A 7,696-nucleotide genomic window follows, 5' to 3' on the forward strand; every position below is an offset into this window, starting at 1 on the left:
TGGGTGACTTTCTTTATCATCTTCTCACTTTAAACATTCCCAATAAGTTGACCGTTTATTAATTTTTTTTTAATTTCAATTTTAATTGATTATCTTCCACATCCACTTATTTTTGTTTTATTTATATCAATTTTACTCTTTTTTAAAATTATACTTTAAGTTCTAGGGTACATGTGCAGAATGTGCAGGTTCGTTACATAGGTATACATGTGCCATGGTGGTTTGCTTCACCAATCAACCCGTCATCTACATTAGGTATTTCACTTAATGCTATCCCTCCCCTATCCCCCCACCCTCTGACAGGTCCCAGTGTGTGATGTTCTCCTCCCTGTGTCTGTGTATTCTCATTGTTCAACTCCTACTTATGAGTGAGAACATACAGTGTTTGGTTTTCTGTTCTTGTGTTAGTTTGCTGAGAATGATGGTTTCCAGCTTCATCCATGTCCCTGTAAAGGACATGAACTCATCCTATTTTATGGCTGCATAGTATTCCATGGTATATATGTGCCACATTTTCTTTATCCAGTTGATCATTAATGGGCATTTGGGTTGGTTCCAAGTCTTTGCTATTGTGAACAGTGCCACAATAAACATATGTGTGCATGTGTCTTTAGATTAGAATGATTTATAATCCTTTGGGTATATACCCAGTAATGGGATTGCTGGGTCAAATGGTATTTCTAGTTCTAGATCCTTGGGGAATTGCCACACTGTCTTCCACAATGGTTGAACTAATTTACACTGCCACCAACAGTGTAAAAGCATTCCTATTTCTCCACATCCTTTCCATCATCTGTTATTTGCAGACTTTTTAATGATCACCATTACAACTGGCTTGAGATAGTATCCCATTGTATTTTTGATTTGCATTTCTCTAATGACCTGTGATGATGAGAATTTTTTCATATGTCTGTTGGTTGCATACATGTCTTGTTTTGAGAAGTGTCTGTTCATACCCTTGGCCCACTTGTTGATGGGGTTGTTTGTTTTTCTCTTGTAAATTTGTTTAAGTTCTTTGTAGATTCTGCATATTAGCACTTTGTCAGATGGATAGATTGTAAAAATTTTCTCCCATTCTGTAGATTGCCTGTTCATTCTGATGTTAGTTTCTTTTGCTGTGCAGAAGCTCTTTAGTTTAATTAGATCCCATTTGTCTATTTTGGCTTTTGTTGCCATTGCTTTTGGTGTTTTAGTCATGAAGTCTTTGTCCATGCCTATGTCCTGAATGGTATTGCCTAGGTTTTCTTCTAGGGTTTTTATGGTTTTAGGTCTTATATTTAAGTCTCTAATCCATCTTGAGTTAATTTTTGTGTAAGGTATAAGGAAGGGATCCAGTTTCAGCTTTCTGCATATGATTAGCCAGTTTTCCCAACACCATTTATTAAATAGGGAATTGTTTCCCCATTTCTTGTTTTTGTCAGTTTTGTCAAAGATCAGATGGTTGTAGATGTGTGTTATTTCTGAGGCCTCTGTTCTGTTCCATTGGTTTATATGTCTGTTTTGGTACCAGTACCATGCTGTTTTGGTTACTGTAGCCTTGTATTATAGTTTGAAGTCAGGTAGCGTGATGCCTCCAGCTTTGTTCTTTTGCTTAGGATTGACTTGGCTATGTGGGCTCTTTTTTGGTTCCATATGAAATTTAAAGTATTTTTTTCAATTCTGTGAAGAAAGTCATTGGTAGCTTGATGGGGATGGCATTGAATCTATAAATTACTTTGGGTAGTATGGCCATTTTTCACAATATTGATTCTTCCTATCCATGAGCATGGACTGTTTTTCCATTTGTTTGTGTCCTGTCTTATTTCCTTGAGCAGTGGTTTGTATTTCTCCTCGAAGAGGTCCTTCACATGCCTCGTAAGTTGTATTCCTAGCTATTTTATTCTCTTTGTAGCAATTGTGAATGGGAGTTCACTCATGATTTGTCTGTTATTGGTGTATAGGAATGCTTGTGATTTTTTCACATTGATATTTTTGTATCCTGAGAATTTCCTGAAGTTGCTTATCAGCTTTAGAAGATTTTGGGCTGAGACGATGGGGTTTTTCAAATATATAATCATGTCATCTGCAAACAGAGACAATTTGAATTCCTCTTTTCTCACTTGAATACCCTTTATTTCTTTCTCTTGCCTGATTGCCCAGGCCAGAACTTCCAATACTACGTTGAATACAAGTGGTGAGAGAGGGCATCCTTATCTTGTGCCAGTTTTCAAAGGGAATGCTTCCAGTTTTTGCCCATTCAGTATGATATTGCCTGCGGGTTTGTCATAAACAGCTCTTATTATTTTGAGATCTGTTCCATCAATACCTAGTTTATTGAGAGTTTTTAGCATGAAGGACTGTTTAATTTTGTTGAATGACTTTTCTGCATCTATTGAGATAATCATATGGTTTTTGCCATTGGACCTGTTTATGTGATGGATTACATTTATTGATTTGCATATGTTGAACCAGACTTGCATCCCAGGATGCAGCTGACTTGATCATGGTGCATAAGCTTTTTGATGTGCTGCTGGATTCAGTTTGCCAGTATTTTATTGAGGATTTCCACATTGATGTACATGAGGGATATAGGCCTAACATATTCCTTTTTTGTTGAATCTCTGCCTGGTTTTGATATCCGGATGATGTTGGCCTCATAACATAAGTTAGGGAGGATTCCCTCTTTTCCGATTGTTTGGAATAGTTTCAGAAGGAATGGTAGTAGCTCCTCTTTGTACCTCTGGTAGAATTTGGCTGTGAATCTGCCTGGCCCTGGGCTTTTTGTTGTTGTTGGTAGCCTATTCATTACTGCCTTAATTTCAGAACTTGTTATTGGTCTATTTGGAGATTCAATTTCTTCCTGGTTTAGTCTTGGGAAGGTGTATGTGTCCAGGAATGTATCCATTTCTTCTAGATTTTCTAGTTTATTTATGTAGAGGTGTTTATAGTATTCTCTGATGGTAGTTTGTATTTCTGTTGGATTGGTGGTGATATCCCCTTTATCATTTTTTATTGTGTCTATTTGATTCTTCTCTCTTTTATTCTTTATTAGTATGGCTAGTGGTTTATTTATTTTGTTGATCTTTTCAAATAACCAGATCCTAGATTCACTGATTTTTTTTTTTGAAGGGTTTTCGTGTCTCTATCTCCTTCATTTCTGCTCTGATCTTAGTTATTTCTTGTCTTCTGCTAGCTTTTGAATTTGTTTGCCCTTGCTTCTCTAGTTCTTTTAATTTTGATGTTAGGGTGTCGATTTTAGATCTTTCTTCCTTTCTCTTGAGGGTATTTCATGCTATAAATTTCTTTCTACACACTGCTTTATATGTGTCCCAGAGAATCTGGTACATTGTGTCTTTGTTCTCATTGGTTTCAAAGAACAGCTTTATTTCTGCCTTCATTTCGTTATTTACCCAGTAGTCATTCAGGAGCAGGTTGTTCAGTTTCCATGTAATTGTGCAGTGTTGATGAGTTTCTTAATCCTGAGTTCCAATTTGATTGCACTGTGGTCTGAGAGACTGTTCGTTATAATTTCCATTCTTTTGCATTTGCTGAGGAGTGTTTTACTTCCAACTATGTGGTCAATTTTAGAATAAGTGTGATGTGGTACTGAGAAGAATGTATGATCTGTTGATTTGGGAAGGAGAGTTCTGTAGATGTTTTTTAGGTCTGCTTGGTCCACAGCCGAGTTCAAGTCCTGGATATCCTTGTTAATTTTATGTCTCATTGACATCTAATATTGACAGCGGGGTGTTAAAGCCTCCCACTATTATTGTGTGGGAGTCTAAGTCTCTTTGTAGGTCTCTAAGAACTTGCTTTATGAATCTGGGTGCTCCTGTATTGGGTGCATATATATTTAGGATAGTTAGCGCTTCTTGTTGAATTGATCCCTTTACCATTATGTAATGGCCTTCTTTGTCTCTTTTGATCTTTGTTGGTTTAAAGTCTGTTTTATCAGAGACTAGAATTGCAATCCTTGCTTTTTTTGCTTTCCATTTGCTTGGTAAATATTCCTCCATCCCTTTATTTTGAGCATGTGAGATGGGTCTTCTGAATACAGCAAACCAATGGGTCTTGACTGTTTATCCAATTTGCCAGTCTCTGTATTTTAATAGAGGCATTTACCCCATTTACATTTAAGATTAATATTGTTATGTGTGAATTTGATCCTGTAATTATGATGCTAGCTGGTTATTTTGCCCATTAGTTGATGTAGTTTCTTCATAGTGTCGATGGTCTTTACAATTTGGTATGTTTTAGCAGTGGCTGGTACCGGTTGTTCCCTTCCATGTTTAGTGCTTCCTTCAGGAGTTCTTGGAAGGCAGGCCTGGTGGTGACAAAATTTCTCAGCATTTGCTTGTCTGTAAAGGATTTTATTTCTCCTTCAATTATGAAGCTTAATAATTTTGCTGGATATGGAATGCTGGGTTGAAAATTCTTGTCTTTAAGAATGTTGAATATTGGCCCCTACTCTCTTCTGGCTGGTAGGGTTTCTGCTGAGAGATCTGCTGTTAGTCTGTTGGGCTTCCCTTTGTGGGTAACCTGACCTTTCTCTCTGGCTGCCCTTAACATTTTTTCCTTCATTTCAACCTTGGTGAATCTGATGATTATGTGTCTTGGGGTTGTTCTTCTCAAGCAATATCTTTGTGGCATTCTCTGTATTTCCTGAATTTGAATGTTGGCCTTTCTTGCTAGGTGGGGGAAGTTCCCTGGATAATAGCCTGAAGAGTGTTTCCAACTTGTTTCATTCTCCCAGTCACTTTCAGGTACACCAATCAAACGTAGATTTGGTCATTTCACATAGTTTCATATTTCTTGGAGGCTTTGTTCATTTCTTTTCACTCTTTTTTTTCTAATCTGGTCTTCTAACTTATTTCATTGAGTTGATCTTCAATCTCTGATATTCTTTCTTCTGCTTGATCGATTCTGCTATTGATGCTTGTGTATGCCTCATGAAGTTATCGTGCTGTGCTTTTCAGCTTCATCAGGTCATTTATGTTCTTCTCTAAACTGGTTATTCTACTTAGCAATTCGTATAACCTTTTTTCAAGGTTCTTAGCTTCCTTGCATTGGGTTAGAACACACTTCTTTAGCTCAGAGAAGTTTATTACCCACCTTCTGAAACCTACTTCTGTTCAATCTGTCAAAGTCATTCTCCACCCAGTTTTGTTCCCTTCTGGCAAGGAGTTGTGACCCTTTGGAGGGGAAGAGGTGTTCTGGTTTTTGGAATTTTCAGCCTTTTTGTGCTGGTTTCTCGCCATCTTCATGGATTTATCTACCTTTGGTCTTTGTCAGTGACCTTTGGGTGAGGTCTCTAAGTGGACGTCCTTTCTGTTGATGTTGATGCTATTCCTTTCTGTTTGTTAGTTTTCCTTCTAACAGTCAGGCCCCTCTGCTGCAGGTCTGCTGGAGTTTGCTGGAGTTCCACTCCAGACCCTGTTTGCCTGTATATCACCAGCAGCAGCTTCAGAACAGCAAAGATTGCTGCCTGTTCCTTCCTCTGGAAGCTTTGTCTCAGAGGGGCACCCAGCAGATGCCAGCAAGAGCTCTCCTGTATGAGGTATCTGTCGGCCCCTACTGGGAGGTGTCTCCCAGTTAGGGTACATGGGGGTCAGGGACCCACTTGAGGAAGCAGCCTGTCCCTTATCAGAATTTGAATGCTGTGCTAGGAGATCCACTGCTCTCTTCAGAGCTGCCAGGCAGGGATGTTTAAGTCTGCTGAAGCTGCTCCTTCTCCCAGGTGCTTTGTCCCAGGGAGATGGGGGTTTTATCTGTAAGTCCCTGACTGGGACTGCTGCCTTTTTTTCAGAGATGCCCTGCCCAGAGATGAGGAATCTATAGAGCACAGTGGCCCTGCTGAGCTGCATTGGGCTCTGCCCAGTTTGAATTTCTCAGCAGCTTTGTTTACACTGTGAGGGTAAAACTACCTACTCAAGCCTCAGCAATGACAGACGCCCCTCCCCCCACCAAGCTTGAGCATCCCAGGTCGACCTCAGACTGCTGTGCTAGCAGCAAGAATTTCAAGCAAGTAGATCTTAGCTTGCTGGGCTCCGTGGGGGTAGGACCTGCCGAGCCAGTCACCAGAGGGAGTCTCCTGGTTTGCCGGTTGTGAAGACTGTGGGAAAAGTGCGGTATCTGGGCCAGAGTGCACTGTTCCTCCCAGTACAGTCTCTCATGGCTTCCCTTGGCTAGGAAAGGGAAATCCCCTGACCCCTTGTGCTTCCCAGGTGAGGTGACACCCCAACCTGCTTTGGCTTGCCCTCTGTGGGCTATACCCACTGTCCAACCAGTCCTAGTGAGATGAACTGGGTACCTCAGTTGGAAATGCAGAAATCATTCTGCATCAATCTCACTGGAAGCTGCAGACCGGACCTGTTCCTATTCGGCCATCTTGTCAGCAGCCCCTCAACTCAATTTTACTCTTATGGTGTCTAATTATTTTGAATGGGTGTTAGGCCTTCACATAACTCTTTTAAAATTCCATGTATTTAAAAATCCTTTGTAAAGACAATGTTATTATTTTCATTGATGTGGTATATACTTCTCCCAAAGTCATATTTACTTGGGCTGGAGAGAGAGAGAGAGAGAGAGAGAGAGAGAGAGAGTGTGTGTGTTTTAAATATTTTTGGATAAATAATTATTTTGGAGATGCTTCTTTAGTTGGCAGTTTGATCCCCCCTACCACTACACACACACACACACACACACACACACACACACATTTTCTTTCTGCAGTTGTTTTGTGATATTTCCACTTGGCTTCTGAGGTCTTAGTTTATAACTAGATCTTATTGTAGCTGTCTAGGACTTTTATCTTGTGTTAATATTGAATATTGCTAGTATCAAAGTTGTCAAAGTATAAAGCTTCATATGTATAAACAATACTCCCAGATAATGGTCAGTTTCAACTTCCTCACACATTCTTTTCTCTTCCAAACTTGGCCTTTGCTTATGAGTAGGAAAACCTTATTGTACTGCCTGATTTTGAACAGTGAGCTTGGCTTTAGTTTCTTCTCATGTGATCTACTATTATTTCTTGTTATAAGAGATAAACTTCCCAGCCAATATCAGTTCTAAATCCCGACCGCACTTGTCAACAACTTTGGCCCCACTTGTTGCCTTCTGTTACTGTTTTATTCTTGATCCACAGAGTTGCCTTAGGAGTAATTTTTTAAATCTTCTTTACATTTTACCTATTACTACTGGGCATTTATATGGGGGTATTGGGGATTTAAAGTATGAATCTTAAATGCCATTTAAAGTTTTTTAACAGTTTCATTGAGGTATAAATTTCATACTATAAAATTCACCCATTTTAAGTGTATAGTTGATGAGTTTTAGTAAATTTATACGGCTGTATAATTATCATCACAATCCAATTTTGTAACATTTCCATTGGCCCAAAAGGTTTCCTAATTGCCTTACTTCTTGCTTTATTGCCCTTCTAAGTAACTGTTGATCTGACTTCTGACTCTTCTGGTGTTAGCTTTTTCAGAAATTTTAGATTAATAAAATAATTAAAAATACAGTCTTTGGTCTGGTTTTTCTCTTAGCATCATATTTTTGAGGTTAATCAATATTGTTTCATGTATCAAATTTGTTCCTTTTTATTATGAATTCCATTGTAATGGTTATATTGCATTGTGTTTATATCTTCACTAGTTGATGGATGTTTGGATTATTTCTAGCTTTTTACTATTATGAATAATGCTGTCATGAT

This window comes from Pongo abelii, chromosome 7 (assembly GCF_028885655.2).
Source record: "Pongo abelii isolate AG06213 chromosome 7, NHGRI_mPonAbe1-v2.0_pri, whole genome shotgun sequence".
NCBI classification, from domain to species: Eukaryota; Metazoa; Chordata; class Mammalia; order Primates; family Hominidae; genus Pongo; species Pongo abelii.